Below are 16,828 nucleotides of genomic sequence, written 5' to 3' on the forward strand. Positions count from 1 at the left end.
CTCTATTCCATTTACCCATATTTATGTTTTGGTTAGCGGTAGCACCTTGCTGCTGTTACCCTCCTTCTGGGTCAGCAACTTACCCTCCATAATGCCTTGGGTCATTTCCGCTGAGAAGGCAGATTTGCTATGCTGGGCTAATGTGTAAATAATGCAAATGCAATTTCCACCACTTCCACACCCTCCTCAGTTAGGATTCCTGACTCTAACTTGTACTATACTCCTGTGAGGAATAGCTAGAAGATTCTGGCTCATCTCGGTGTAATGACCAGTCCTAGGTGCTGGGACCTCACAGTGTAGGAGAGAGGTTTGTGGGGAATCCCAAGTTTCTAGAGCTGTCATTGACAGGTGGCCTCTGGGAGAAGGTGCAACCTCTATGGAGTTGGCTATTTCTTCCATTTCCATTGGACTAGTATGAAAAGCTGTCATCATTGCCCATCTTAGCCTAGGAAATTCACAAGACATTTTTACCCTCACAATTCCATGAAGGGTCTTGGGAGATGTCTTACATGATTTCTGACGTGGAGCCTACTTTTAAGAAAGATACAGCTTGCAAATCTTCTTGATTCTACCAAGAAGTATTCCAGAATACTTCTGAATGACCAGGGAACATAGCACCAGTAGACTTTTGTGCAATGGGGTGCCATATAACCTTTCTGTTGCTTAATGTATTCTCTGCCCTCACCTCCCTTTGGCATCATACATCACTGATCTCTTAGGATGACAGCTTGGCAAAGGGAGGTGAATTCCCACAGCATGGACAGCTTTCATGGTGCCTAATACTTTCCTTGTCTCTCCCTGTCCCCCCTTCCATGCAGGTCATGTAATTATGATGGGGGAGAATAGGAACTTAGGCTGTAACTCTTCAGCTTGCTTCCTGGGAGCATGCTTTCATAGAAAGGTCTCTCTCACGAAGGCCATCTTGGTCATTCAACAACTTCCTTCTTGATCTCTGACCTTTTGGGATTGAACATGGAACAGGAAGTGAGGCTAAGATCACTGTGAACATCTGGCTATGGAGACTTTTCCTCAGATATTTTCATGGTACCCTGAGGCTCCTTTTTGGAAATGTGTCAGATTACTCTTCCTTGGAGGATGAGCACAAAGCACTCTAGCTGCCTGAGAAAAAAGTGGACTTTGGCACAGATTTGCAGTGTGAGGGATATGAATCCTCAGCAGAGAGGCCGGAAAGTGGAAGAAGAGTCTGGAAGAGGCTGGTCTCCAGGTGGACCAAATCATAGAGAATATGGTGGAGGTACTATTGGGATAATTCCCAGTTGATGGATTTGGATTCATTGCAGAGCTCAAAAACTTTCAGCTTGACTAAATGAGATAGCTATGATTAGGCATAAGCTCTGGAGTGCAGGTGATTAAGAACTGGGCTGAAGCATTCTCTTTTTGTGGGGTGGTGGGCCTCTTTAGGTACACAGGATTCTAGCATTTGCATTCCTGTCCAGTGACTTTGTGAATATCTTCCTTCCTTGGCTGCAGCTGGACAAGTTCCAGAAGGCTGTTGAGTCCCACTGGTATTCGGGTCCATTGCCCTGCCATGACACATTGTATCTGTAAGTGAGGGCTGGTGAGTCTGTCTAAACCATCAAGGAGCAAGAGAACATGTGCCTCCTAGCCCTCACACTGAAGCATTCTGTGAAATCTCATGTTCAAGAACTCTGAAGCCTCAAATAGGTGTTGTTAGTTAGATCAGGTAGTATTCCCCTGCCCCTATTGGTAAAATACCATTCTTAGCTACAGCTGCCAGAATTAATTTAATGATCAAATTCTTGAACAGGGTATTTTAAACATTGTTTACATATGAAATGTACACCTGCTGCCAACTCTACTGTCGAACATGAGGTGCACGTAAATTGGAATGGCACAGAGTTATGGAAAAATGAAATGTTTCAGAGGGGCCTTTTTACCACTTCCACTATCCAGGAGAAGTCTGAACGAGACTGTAGTGCAGTGGCCTCACCTGAGGCCTAGAGTTCTTGCCAACCACGGGTGGAATGAAGGCTGCAGATGGCGGTGCCATGGCGCCCGGTGACTTCCTCCCACGATGGGGAGGCGTGAAGGACCAAGCTTGGGTATCCTGAATTTTGCCGCTATGTGAGTGTATGTGGGCATGTGTCTGTGTGTAGAGGAACGTCATGGCTATATTTATGGTACTCCCGTGGGGTGTCTGCGTGCGTGCGTGTGTATGTGACCATTGTGAGCATGAGTCCAGGACACCATAGAGACCATTTTCCCATGGGGTGGAGCTGTCCTCACACCCTTTCTGTCCTGCTTCCAACAGAAGGCACAGGGCTCTCTGCTCTGATGCCTACATTCAGTGACTTAGGTCATGCCAACCCAGATTTTGGTCTGACGAAACAGAGAAATGTTTACAACATCCAGAGCAATATCAAAGCATACCTCATCCCTGACCATCATGTCTCCCGGTCCTGCCCTCTTGCTCATCTCCTCTTCCACAAGCCCTCATCCCCCTCGCTAGGTGGGCATCGGCAGGTGCCACTTCTTCCATTTAAGGTCTTCCTTTTGTCCTCATGTTGGGCTCGTGCTGTGGACTGCCTTCTGGGCTTGAGGCTTGCTCTGGGCCTGGGACCTCTGAAGACCCAGGGCAAGCCAGAGCAGGCCAGGCAGAGCTGTGATCTTTAGGACTGCTCTCCACCCCCAAGTGGCCTTTCGGCCCCACTTGAGTGTCAACCTGTTTTTAGGCTAGTGTGAGATTTCCCATTGCCTTTGGTAAACCAAAAAGACCATAATCAGTGACAACCATTCATTGTCCCGGGGGCACCTTTGGGGTGAGAAAGGATCCTCTGAACATGCCCAGGGCTCACCCAGAAAGCCTGTTATGTGTGCTAATTCCCAGGTGGCAGACCCAGATATTCTGATCTGAAAGACCAGGGTGGGACCCAGAGAAAAACATTTTTAATCAGTTCCCATGGACCATGCTTTGAAAAAAGATGGTCTAAGACAGTGGCTCTCACCATTGGCGGTTATTGGAGTCACCTGGGGAGTTTTAAAACCTAAATGTCCAGGTCCCACCCCAGAACAGCCTGGGGCAAAGACCCAAGACATCAGTAGTTATTAAAGCTCCCCAAGTGATTCCATGTGCAGATGAGGTTAGGAAGCACTGGCCTGGGGAGTGAGGATGGGCAGAGCTGAGCTTATACGAAGGTGTGGCCAACAGGGCTAGAGCATGCTCAGATGCAAACAAGCGCAACAGCCTGGAACCCGCCAGCCCCGAGCTTGATTCAGGGAGGCTGCCTCTGTGCTGTCTCAGTCTGATTTGCCCCTTTGAGACCAAAGTGTTCCAGCTGCATGCAGTGTTACGCAGCAGGTATGCCAATGGCGGGGAGCTCTGGGGGGTATTTGATTGAGAGAGATTCTCCCACTCATCCTGAGTCTCATTCACAGTGCTTCCTCCAAGCTTCCTTCCCGGGCTGCTCCCTCGTCTGTTTGCTCTCATGCACTCTGTGTTTGGCCGTCTGCGTTAGGTTGTGCCTCTGTATCCAAGGCCATGTGACGTCGTGGTAGTCGGAGCTCAGGTAGCGGGTGAAGGGTGTGTTGGGGTAATAACAGTGGTAGCACAACAACTTCCAGGTTTCTCAGTGGAGGGCGTCCCACCCCAGGAATATCATGCTTTTTGGGGCTTTCTTTTCCAAGGCCACAGTGGGGCTTCAGTGCCTGCTGTTAGCTCTCATAATCGCCAATTTGGTCTCCGGCCCGGTGGGCAGCTGAAAGTTCCTAGTTGATTGATTTTATTCTCTGGTGCTTCCCCCCACCCCAGAACTTGCTGCTCTGAATAAACCAAAGCTGTGAAACAGTGTTCTGCCTAGGCTGCAGGCCCAGCCTCCGAGTGCGGGGCTGGGGTGTGCATGTACCTGGGGCCCTGGACTGTGAGGGAAAGACACAAATCCATTGTGTTGAGAGCTGGGGGGTGGGGAGGGCGGGGAGAGACTGAAAAGGAAGGAACAGGGTGAGAAAGACAAATGGCTGAGGTCCTGGCTGCCTCTCCATGAAGCAGAAGGGAGAGATGAAAAGCCGCACAGGCAGAGGCAGAAATGGTCCCCACCGACACGAGCGCCGAGAACCGCCCTGACCCTGTCTGTGCCTACTTCCAAGCAAAGCAGGGGAATCTGGTTTTCCACCCGACACTGTCTGTCAGTGGGCCGAGTGTCAGCCCTCATTACATCTGCGTCTCTCTGGGTCAGAAGCAGGAGAGGCGGCCAAAGTGACCCCTGCCTTGAGAACCTGTGCCACCTAGCCTGAGATCGTGGAGGAAGAAGCCGAGAGCAGAAATGTCTTCCTGTCCCTGTGGCCTCTCAGGACTGTCCAGGGATGCTGTGGACCAAGATGGGAGGCTGCAGGACGGGGCCACTGGCCTTCCCAGGTCTGGGGTCCAGGCCCTCTCAATAAACTGCTCCCTTGTTGACTGTTACTCCCTTTGGACCCTTCGTCCGCCTTCGGCTGGGCTCGGCGCGCTCCAGCCGCGGTAGCATTAGCTGAGTCACACAGCGTGCACATCAGATCCGTAGCTGCTCATCTGCTACATAAACCGCTTGGCTGATGGAGTCCTCATTGAGTTGTCTCATTACTGTGCAAAGTGAAATAATGTCATTCACCTTAACTATAAACAAGGCTGTGAGAACATAATAAACAGACCCTGAACACACTGCCCTTCGCTCTCTGCCCACATTTCTGGCCAGCTGACTGTTTATGAGGAGACATAACACACGGACTCCCCTCGGGGGGCCACGTGGCCTCCCCAGACAGGGGCTGGCACAGGGCTGGCCATCAGGAAAAGCAGCCGTGTGGGTGGGGAATGGTTTGGGATAGCGCGGGGGTGGAGAATGGCTTTGGGTTATGAGGGTGGCTTTGGAACTGTAAAGTGCTATACAAATACGAGGTGGTGTTTTTATTAGCACCACCTACCGCTTGAAATACAGGGAAAGAAAAGGCTGAGGGATGGTTTATATATTTGTTCAGCTGAGCAGTCTGAAAATGGAGGGGGCTGATCTTGCTCATGACTGCACCGCACTTTATACAATCCGCGTGTCCTGAAAAGTGTGCTTTAGTCATCAAGCCTTTGAGTGTCTCTGCTGATCGGGTCCCGTGGACGGGACCGAAGGAGAAGAAGGTGTGGTGTCTACTTGTAAAAGCTCATTTTGCAGGTGTGGGGAAAAGCTAGACATACACAAAATATTAATAATCCAGATCATTAAAATGCAGCAGAGAAGGTCTGTCTGTAAAGGAAAGCGGGTGTTTCTTCACAGGTGGAATGCTTTGGGTTAAATGTAAAAGCCTTTTGTAAAGCAAATGACCACTCCCAAATTCCAGTGTTGTGGACTGGGCTTTGAGTGCTAACAGGAACCAGCTGCTGGGGAGGGTGTGTGGTTGGCTCCTCTTTCCAGCTACGCCCCCTACCCTTATTGACACTTGCGTTTCTGACCATTCCAGAACCGAGAAGGGCAGGGGAAGAAGAGAGGGAAGGGAGCAAGGGGGGTCTTCTGTGATGCACATGCCTTCTGGGATAGGCCTCCAGCTCTCTGGGCCTGGGAGAACTCTGGTGGGTCTTTCCTGGGTTCCTTGGAGACCCTGTGTCTGAGGAATCTTTCCCTCTTACCCCCAGCTCCCCCAGACAAGCTGAATGCTTTCCTACTGTGGCTGGCGGCTTGCTCCTTCCTGGGAAGTGCCTGGCTTCTCTCTGCTCCAGTCTATTTGTTCCTCCAGCCCCTTGGATGACCCCATGCCAGTCTTTGTCTCAGAGATCCACAGCTGGCAGATAGGAAACATTTGGGGCATACTTGACCCTAGAATTACAAAGCTGCTGCTCTGCTTTTGCTCTGCAGCCAGAGCCCCCAGCCAGCCCCCAGCTCATGGTTTTGATTTTCTAGGCTGGGATCAGGTTTCCAAGCCTCAGGGGCACATGTCAGGCTCCTGGTATACCCACTCTCCCTCTGGGTGAGGTGAGAGGCAGACACTTAGCCCCACGGGAGGGAGGCTGGACTCATAGAACACTGAAAGCTCTCCCCCAAAACCTTCACAAATTCTCTCTAGCCCTTGACCTTTTTCTCTGTGGGACAGCTTTTGAGTGCTTCCCACTGGTTCTCTGCTCTTTCCCTGCAGTGTTTGCTAGGTCTGGAACCCTTTGGATCTGAGATCTATCTCCTAGGCCTGGACAGAGCCTCTTTCAGATGGAAAACACTTAACACTATGCTGAGCATCTCATTAACACACAGTAAATGTGGGAAAAACAAGCAAAATCCCTTCTGTCCTATTGTCTACATCAACCAAGTGGCCAGAGGCAAACAAGAGAGGTCATTGATACAACTCCCTCCTGTGGATGCATTTCTTAGTTGAAGTCTGTCCTTGTCCCCTGTCCAGGAGGTAGGGGACAAAACCATTTCAAAGGCTAGAAGGAAAGTGTGGGGACCTGTCATGGATGCTGCCTCCCCCATCCATGACTGATTCTATAGCACAGAGGAGAACCAAGCCCCCCACCGCACGTCACTGTGGTTCTGTGCCCAGCTGTGAAAGCAGAAAGCCGCAAGCCTGAGAGATCCGTCTTTGACTGAGGTTCCATCAACACATTCTTCCAGATAATTGGGGCTCTGAGTAACGCTAGACAGTCTGTGTTCGAATCCCAGCTGTGAACTCTTAGAAGTTGTGTGAGCCTGGGAAAGTTATTTCCCTGTGCTTCAGTTTTCACATCTGTAGAACTAAAATAATAACAGAGCCAACTGCTTGGGGCTGTTGTCAACACAGTGTAAGTTAACACGGAAGCCTGTTTATTGCGGTGCCTGGGACATAGTAGGCACACAGTGTGTGCCAGCTGGTGCCTTCTCTCTCACGGATCACCAGGACTGAAGCAAGCACCTCCATTCAGAGCCCACTTGGCTTCTTGATTGAAAGTAAAAGGTAACTACTCAGAGCAAATGATGTTACATGATCAGTGTCTCCCCCTTCCCCACTAAACCATAAACTTCCTGAAGACTGTCTGCCTTGTTCCCTACTCCAGTCCCTAGATATTTGTTGAAAGAATATTCTTTCTACAAATGTTTTTGAGCAGGCCCTTCTAGATTAGGCACTTGGAGACTGGAGGTAGAGGTCAGAAATCTACCACCTGGGCCCTCAGAGAATTTACTCAAAACTCTCATGAACTTAACTCTTCACAAGCACTGGCACAAGGCTTACCAAATGAGGAGTGTGAAAAGTGAGTGGCTGCATATTCAAAAGGGGCCAGACTAATAGAAGATACTTTAGGAGCCAGGAACTTTGTGGAGCAATTTAGTTGAATCACCACAACAGTGCTATGAGGTGGGGTATTGATTTGCTAGACTTCCATCACAAAATACAACAGACCTGTATTTCCTCACAGTTCTGCAGGCTGGAAGTCCAAGATCAAGGTGTAGGCAAGATTCATTTCTTCTGAGGCCTCTCTCCTTGGCTTGTAGAAGGCCACCTTCTTACTGCCTTTCCTCTGTGACTGTGCCCCTCGGGTCTCTTCATAAAAACACCTGTTGGGTTGGATTGGGGCTTACCCCAACAGCCACATTTTAATTTAACCACCTCTCTGAAGGCCTAATGCCAAATTCAGTCATATTCTGAGGTACTTGGGATTAGGATTAATCAGCATATGAATTTGCAGGGGTGGGAGGGTGGGACACGACACAGTTCAGCCCATAACAGATGGATACCACTTTGGATTATTGCCCCCACATACAGATGAGGAAACTGAGGCACAGAGAGCTTAAGTAACATACCCAAGGTCATGCAACCTGCAGGTGGCAGAATCGGATTTAGAACCCTGGCCCTCAATCCACAATTGGTGCTCTGAGCCCCTGCTTTGCCGTGGACTAGAAGGGAATGCAGGAGTGGGGTGGGGTGCAGGGGAGGGGGTGCCAGAGCCGAGCTGTCCCTGGAGTGGGAAGGATGCATGTATATGGCAACACAGGCGGAGGTGAGGGTCAGGTTGAAATGGGTGTCAGTTCTTTATCTTTTGCTCGCTCCAAAACCTGGGCTCCTGGAGACATTGAAGGCCTGATGGAAAATGATGGCGGCTGACAGATGCACTGCAGAGCCCGCTGGAAATTGGATTTGCCAATTATCTGCCTGAGCTGTTCCCTAGCTGTGCATTCAGGTGCCCTCGTACCAGTTTGTTTGGTTTCTGTCCTGCTCTTTGTGTTCTGTCTCCTTTAGGATGATGGGTCTGCTACCGTCTCCTCCAAGCCCGCCGTTCTCCTGGGGCAGGCTGAGTCACAGTCCTGCCCACAACCCCAGACAAGCTGGGTCTCTGTCTCCTACATCTGCCGTGGGGCCAGCACATCCATGGGGTACAGGCTCCAGGCATGCCTTTCTCACGGAGGGAGAAACAGCCCCATCTCCTCAAGCACTGAGATTAGTCTTACAGGTGCCAAAAGAGGCAGGGGCTCTTCTCATAGACACATGGCAGGAGACAACATGGGGATTCGGATGCCCGAGCTTGAATCCTGAAACTTTTGCTTATTCTGGGTGTGTGACCCTGGGGAAGGAATTTTACCTCTTCTAGCCTCTGTTTTCTTATTAGCAAAAAGGGGATAGTCGTACCCACGTTTCCAGGCAGGGTGGCTGTGAGGATTGGAGACGAGATAGGCAAAGCACTGGGCAGGAGCATACTGGTTGGTATGTGTAGGCAATCCCAAAATAGTGGCCACAGGCATTGGAGATCCCAAGCCTGGTTTTCAACCATCCCGGAACTGGTCATGGGGCTGTCATCAGGACAAAGTCCACGGTGGTAGGTTGAATGTAAGCTGTATTGACAAATGGGAATTCTGACCTTAGAAACAAAACAAGGTGCCTTTCATTCAGGAGGGTGTTCTGGCCCAGCCAGGGTATTTGGACCCTCCTTACATGCCCTATGACCTAAATTAACAGGGAACACTCACTTGTCATGCAGGCTTTCCACTGGGACACACAGAATGCAAACAAGTTAACTGAACTTTGAATTGACAGTTAAAAACAAAATCCTGTGTCTTGCAAAACCAAATCATCTGATGGAGCACTTTTGGTAAGCCCCGCCCTAATTCATGCTGGGGCCAGAATGCTACTTCTGACTTGTAGCCTTTGGAGAATGTGAGAAACGTCAGTGATGTGGATGTTCTCACTCAAGGTGCCAAGTGGCTCTGGAGCCCACCTCAAATACAGAATTGCTGTGTATATGTTTGCTGGGAAATTATTTTAATCTTATGCTTTAAAAATAAAATTGTCAGGGCTCCTGGGTGGATCAGTCTATTAAGAGTCCAACTCTTGATCTTGGCTCAGGTCATGATCTCATGGTCTGTGAGATCGAGCCTCACGTGGGGCTCTGCACTGACAGCGCAGAGCCTGCTTGGGATTCTCTTTCTCTCCTTCTCTCTCTGACCCTCCCCCACTTGCACTCTTTAGCTCTCTCTCAAAATAAAATTTTAAAACAACTTTAAAAAAATGAAAATGTCAGGGTTTTCCAGTCAGTGCTTTCCAGGTCAGTTGTAACCAACAGTAAGGATGATTTAAATCTACAATGTGCAGGGCTTAGGTGGCAATATCTCCCAGGAAATGGCAAGGAAGGGATGATGAGCTAGGAAGGGAGCTTCTAGGACCTTATGCATCATCATCACATTCAAATCACAGAATCCCCCAGATGGTAGCATGCTGAGCAGGGCAAACTTCCTGTCCCTGCATTGAGGGGAGATCGGGAGCTGAGTCCTGGGGAGATGAATATGCAGCAATTACCCAGAAGAATCTATTGGTTCGCTTTCCTGACTCAGGGCTGGCAGTTGCTAAGCTAAAGAGGTTTTCAGGGCTGGCAGTTGCTAAGATAAAGAGGTCTTGCAAGAGAAGATCGTAGGTATTGCCTGTGGGCAGTCAGGGGACTGCAGGACCCGGCCCCTCCCACTGGCAAATGGCCCTTTGCAGGCAGCTCTTCCTAGGGGCTTGTCTCAGCCAGAGGAGACATTCTCACGCAGAGGGGTGGCATCTGGGCCTGCCTTGTAGCCACGGAGACAGCCTTGCTCTGTTGAGGGAGCAGCTGTTGGCCACCTGCTCACCAGCCTGGGTTAAGCCCTCTTTTGAGGAGGAGTGAGAGTCTGGCCTTTAGAATAAAAGAGGCGTTCAGCATTGCCTGCCTGGGCCATTAGCTTTGGGAGGGGAGCCGTGAGCAGGGTGCAGTGGCCCAGATGCTCGTCACGTGCCCCACCCTGCACCACCCAAGGTCCCACACTCAGGGCCCCCTCCACACTCTGGCAGCTGGCCCGTCTGCCAGCCTTTTTGTCTTAGTAGCACCTGCCCCTGCTTCTACTTCCCTGTCCCCAGGGAAGCGTCTGTCCCAGAACCAGACAGGCTAGCAGCAGGCTAGACAGAGGCCGGCCATGCCAGTCTGCAGTGGAGAGATTCAGGGGCTCAGACTATTGCGCTTGCCCTTCCCGGCTTACCCTACAGACCCTGCCTTTGAGGGAGGGGGGTCTGTGCTTGTGGAGGAGGACATTGGTGGGAATAGAGGAGCAGGGGTTACTCTTTAAAGCTGTCGGGAAAAAATGCCGTATGTACACATCCAAGACCGAGAGAGAGAGGAAAGAAACAGACAAGATGAGGAAGTATCACACATCCTATGATTGTTGAGTTGGAGCAGAGAACTTGATGGGGACACGCAGTTCTTGATGGAGGGATCACTGCTATTCATGAAGCGTGCAGCGTAAGCTCTTGTTTTACAAACCTTTTCTTTCTTTTTCCCCCCTCATCATCACAAGGCAAGGCTGTCCTAGTCTTTGCTTTTGTCTGTTAATTGAGCTTTTATTGAGATATAACATTTTATTAGTTTCAGGTGTACAACACAATGATCTGCTCTTTGTGTATATTGCAGACTGGTCGCCACAGTTAAGGCTGGTGAACATCTGTCACCTTATAGTTACAAGTTTGTCATTTCGTAATGAGAACTTTGAAGATCTACTCTCTTAGCAACTTGCAAATATGCAATACAGTGTTGTTAATTACAGTCACCCTGCTGTACCTGACATCCCCAGGACTTATTTATTTGATGCCCTGGAACTTACAAACATTTCTTTGTGTAAACCTCAACACAGCCCTGTGGAGCAAGCATTATTATCCCATTTTATAGAAAGGTTCGTTGGGCTCTGAGGGTTATTGCTGTTTCCCCAGGTGAATGGCAGGATGGGGTTGCAGATAGAGAGTGTGTCTGATTAGCACCAAGCTCTTAGCCATGGCCTTCCACCACTTCCTGGGTCTGAGCTTTCCCTTCCCCGAAGAAAAGACCTCTCTCGATCACTTCTTCTACAGGAGAGCTAAGAAGCTACCTATTTAACTTTTTGTCTGTCATTCATTTTCTTTCTCTTTTCATCCAGAGTATAAGCTCACAAAGGGCCAATGTCAAGTTTGATACTTCTTGGAAGGCAGCCTGTGCTGCCCAGGGCTCTTGTATGATGCACAGTGAAAGCCTGGATGTTCCCTCAAGAGTCAAGGTCACATTGAGCTCTCCTTCCTGTGAATACATATCCCTGACTCTCCGTCTGTAGGGCTTCAATATTAGTTTTTTCAGTTCCAATCTCCCTTAAAAACTGCTTGCGAATTCCACTAGAAGGTGAGTAGAAGGTGAAGGTGTGGGTGAGGGTAGGTCTGTGGCCTCGGGAAGGAGTGAGGCCTCCATCCAGAGGAACAGGGTCTGTGCCTGGAGGCCCTCTGGGGAGGGGTTTTATAGGCGCTGCCATTACTTCAATATACACAGATCTGGGAATCCTGCAAGCCCGAGGCCGGTGAACAGCTGCTCTGCCAAGGGCGTATTTGTCTGAATTCTCTTTCTTATTTGCATGCCCATCTGCCCATCACTGACCTCACCGCGCAGCTGCACGTCCTGTTTTCCTTGCTTGTTGCCTGTGCCCGTGGTGTGGCCTTGCACTCAGGATGATTAAATGGCTCTGTGGGTGGCCTCCCTCTGTAGTGTGTGTGCATGGGGCGGGGAGGGGGGGAGGGGGGGAGGGAAGGCCGGGCCAGAGGGGGTGAGGACTGAGGCTGCCCGTCAGGAACAACGGGGAGGCTCTGGTGTTGTGAGTTTGCACCACGAGGGGGAAGGCGGGGCAGGGCAGCGGCAGGGTCTGGGAACACCGTCTTTGGTAGGAGGGAGCACACGCCCTGGGAACCGGCTGCTTCTGGAACCCAGAAAGGTTTGCCACTTCTGTGACTAAGCAGTCAGCCCAGGGGATTAAAGAGCCAAGTGACTCCATCCAGAATCAGGGCTGCCTAGAGGGTCTTCCAACCTCTGGAGCTTCCCAAGCCCAACACAGGCTACAGCCATGAGAACAGGTATGCAAAGTGCTGAAAACATTCAGTAATTATAAGTTCTAGTCTCAAGATAAGATTATTAAATATAAAGTGTCCTTGTTACTCAGATCACCCTCTCTATCTCCAATGCCCCAGTATCTCCTCACCTTCTGTTCTTCACCAGGGTCCTGGATTCAAATGCTGGATCTGGTTATTTACTAGTTGTGTGATCTTGAACAGTTTCCTTAACCTCTCTGAGCCTCAGTTTCCACACCTGTAAAATGGGCCCAGCATTTCCACTCCTAGATATATAAACCTCCAGAACATTTTTATGCATGGACACCAAAAGAAGTGTATAACACTGTTCTCAGTAGCACTAAATAGAGTAGCAATAGCAAAAGACTGGACACCACATAAAGAGCTATCAAAAGAAGAGGATAAATTATGGTACATTCACACGACAGAATATCACATACTTGTGAAAAAGGATGGTGTACAGTGATACTGTAGCAACAGTATGGATGAATCGAAGCAAAATAGTGTTGAGCTTGAAAAAAGCAAGTCCTTCTATTAAAATTTAAATCATCAAAATAAACAATATATTTTGAAGTTTCCATAGACCTACAATAAAACTAAAAAAAGAGCAAGGAAGTGATGGGGGATGGGGTTGGCCTGTTGTAAGGGGAAGTAGAGAGGGATTTTTTTTAAATCAAGTAGATAAACTTATTTATTTTGTTATTTCAAGAGTTTATGGACAAGAGAGCCTAAGCCAGCAATTCTTTTTTCTTTTAATGTTTTATTTATTTCTGAGAGAGAAAGAGAGAGACAGCGTGAGCAGGGGAACGTCAGAGAGAGAGGGAGACACAGAATCCAAAACAGCCTCCAGGCTCTGAGCTGTCAGCACAGAGCCCAACGCGGGGCTCGAACCCATGAGCCATGAGATCATGCCCTGAGCCGAAGTCGGACACTTAACCGACTGAGCCACCCAGGTGCCTCAAGCCAGCAATTCTTAATAGCCTGTTATGAAAGTTAACTACAGAAGAGCACTGGTACATTATTTTAATTTGTGACAATATAGCAAAGGGTCATATGAATAGATGTAATTCTTGGGGTAGATGTAGGTTCAAAGGTGTTCATCAGATCACTAAAATAGATGATTGAAAAAAATCATTAAGACCCAAGCTTGGATCAATAAGGATAGGATAAATGAATAAAGTATTATGGATTAATTCAGTTTGGGGCACTGAAGTCCATTAAAAATATGATTGCAGAGATTACAGGATTGTATCAAATGAAATAATGTTCATAACAACATCCTAATGCACTGTCTGGCATCCAGTAGGTACTCAAGAAATAAAGTTAATCTCTCCATTTCCCCAGCCAACCATGGGCCTTATCTTGCTCCCCATAATTCAGGATTCTTAGTGCTTTGGTCCTTTAGGGATGGAGCCTAAGTCCCTCATTAATTTCCTTGCGCTTCCTTCCTCTCCTTCCTTGTGCTCCTCCACTCTCTCCCGCAAGGGCAAATAAAGCTTATCTATCTATCTATCCTGTGTTGCACAGCTCTGGGGACAGTATGTATGAGAAGGCTTAGGCTGTTAAGTGCCCCCAGTGAACTATTGCTTTCCTACATGCCTTGCATCCTATCAGTGGATGGGAAGAACAAGATACAACTCTCGAGCCTGGACAGGTTCTCCAAGTGACATGGACACATGGCCATGCTCTTGGTGTTCAGAGAGCAGAGAGCCCGATGTGGTCTTTAATATTCTAGGAGGATGCTGGAGGCAGCCTGGGCTTGCACCTAGCATGGCTCCTGTGGGCTAATGGAAAGAACAGTGGACTTGGACTGGGGCTGTAAAACCTGGGTTAGAATCCGGAGCTTCCCATTCTCTGGCTCTAGGTGGGCAAGTCACTTAGCCTCACTGAGCCCTGCTTTCCTCATCTGTACTCTGCAACTTGGAGAATAAATTAAACTCACTCACACACACACACACACACACACACACACACACACACACTGCAATGTCTGCCTGACACAGAGTAGACATCGAAAAACTGTTTGCTGAATCTGAATTCTCTCCAGAGCTCCAGTTTTCCTCCAAGGGACTGATAGACTCACGCCAGTCAGAGTGAAAAATGCCTAATTCAGACTTGACGAGGAAGTGTCATTTTGACTTTCAGTGCTGATAAGTTTGATGGAATAGATGGGTGACATTTGTCATGGGGATGGAAGCAGTTCCCTTATTTGTATCCCTGTATCCTGAGCCCCTGTCCATTGGAGCAGGATGCTTGGAAGAAAGGAGAAAGGAAGTCACTGAAACAATCCTCAAGAACCCTCATCGGGCAGATGGCTTAGGGGTGCTGGTGATTTCACAACCCATGGGTCTTTTAAGAATCATTAGGCTTATGGAAACCAACTTGATAATAAACTATATTTTTAAAAAAAATCATTAGGCTTGACCTGAGATAGTTACCTCCTTTTCCCTCAAAAAAGTGACTTAGCCTAGCCCAACAACATGATTAGGTCTAGGTCTGGGAGACAGACCGGAAGCCTGGGGTGAACTCTGTACTTATCTTCAAAACAGATCTACTGAACACCCATTATGTGCTAGGCATGGTGCTGAGCTTTTTGTGTACTTAAGAAAAAAATCTTCATGGTATCAGAACCATCGGAATGTCTCCAACTATTCATTTTTTTTTGAGGTGTGAAACAGACTTGGGACAGTTTCTTAGGTCAGATGGGGTTATCCTGAGATCAATAGTGAAAATGTGGGGGCAGAAACCAGGCATTGGGTGGAGGTGGCTGCCACAGACAGGAAGTGAGGGCATCCTGTATTTTAGGTCACACCTGCCTGTCTAACTCAGAGGCGGGGGTGGTGTCTGCGGATTTTGACCAGAGCATAGTTATGAGACTTGGAAGGGGGCCTCCAGTGTCCCCGCTGGAAATACCTCCCACCATTGCCATTACTGACCTCGCACCACCAATCCTATCTCCTGCCTCCCCACAGAGGAGGACCAAAGTGTGCCCATCTTTCCAACAGTATTTACATTAGACAGGGATAAAGACCTTAGCCTGAAGGGATATAGCTTGGTTCATCTTGAGCTTCAGTAGGAATTTTAGGGAAGGGAGGGTGAGGAGGGATCTTAAAAAGGGCCCTTTATGGTCTTTTCTCATCACTCCAAGGGGCCAGAATTCTGTCCAAATTGAAAATGTGACCAGCCTCCCCACTTCCCATGGCCTCCCATATACTTAAAACTCTAGGGTATTTGCTTGTCTTTATGAGTAGGGGAATGATCTTTTTACATTTAAGAGCTTTTCTTTCTTTCTTTTTTTCTTTCTTTTTTTTTTTTTTTTTGGATATAGGGTACATGAAGGTATTTTATAAATAGTAAAAGGTTACATAAGTGTAAGGTGATGCTTTTCTTATTCTTTCCTATGGAGCCCTGCTGCAGGCAGAAGTCTCTGATCTTCTTACCACTGGGAACCTTTCTCCCCTTATAGGAGCCTGGCCCAGATTGGAATCCCAGGAGTACATATTATGTAAGGTTTGGCTAAACTGAATAGATCTTCTCTTCTCATTTTCAAATTTGATTAGATTTATTTCCATTAAAAAGTTGTATTAAGTGTTCACAAGGTACATAGGCACTGTGCATAGTTGAGGACATGAAGAATGAAGGATTGCATGGTTCCTGTATTCAAGGAACAAGAAAAAGAGAAAAAGTGGATCTTTTAGTTAAGTGAAATTTTAGGTAAAGCCTCAATACATAAAATGAAGTGAGAGGTTGCTTTGATTGAGGTGCGGACAGAGGAAGGAGGAAGCAAAAGAGGCAGAAAGTCAGGGTCAAGGTGGCTAGACCTCAACATTTCCCCTCAAGGCCTTTCTAGGGTTTCTCAGAGGATCATTCAAAAAGCAATAATTTCCATAAGGCTTCTAGAAGAAAACAGGAGAATACATTTCTGGCTTGGAGATAGGTAAATGTTTCTTTGGACACGAAGCACACTAAGCATAAAAGGGAAAAATGATAAAAGAGACTACGTAAAAATTTAAAACTTCTGTTCATCAATTGACATTGTTAAAATAAACAGGAAATGCACACTGGGAGATGTTTACAACACATATATTAGACAATAAACTTGTAGCCAGAATATGTAAAGAATCGCTACAACTCAATGAAAAACAAAGAATAATTTTAAAAACTCGTCGAGGACTCACATAGGATGTCCTTCACAAAAGGATGTACATTAATGGCCAATACACTAAATTAAAAATCTTGTCAACACCATCCATCATTAGGAAAATGAAAATCAGGTTGCCAATACTTAACTTTGTAAGTAGTGGTGGCAGCAGTTGAGACAACTTTGTATCCTTAATAGTTTGATGGATTTCCAAGTGCTGCTTTATATTTTAGTTATAAAATTTTTTCTTATATCCTTTCTCTGCCTCCAAATTATTTTTATCCACAGCACCAAATCCATGAAGGTGCAAGTAGATTTTTTTTATAGATGTCAATGGTTATATAATTTTTCACTTGTGGC

This window comes from Hyaena hyaena, unplaced genomic scaffold (assembly GCF_003009895.1).
Source record: "Hyaena hyaena isolate Hyena2069 unplaced genomic scaffold, ASM300989v1 scaffold_439, whole genome shotgun sequence".
Lineage (NCBI taxonomy): Eukaryota > Metazoa > Chordata > Mammalia > Carnivora > Hyaenidae > Hyaena > Hyaena hyaena.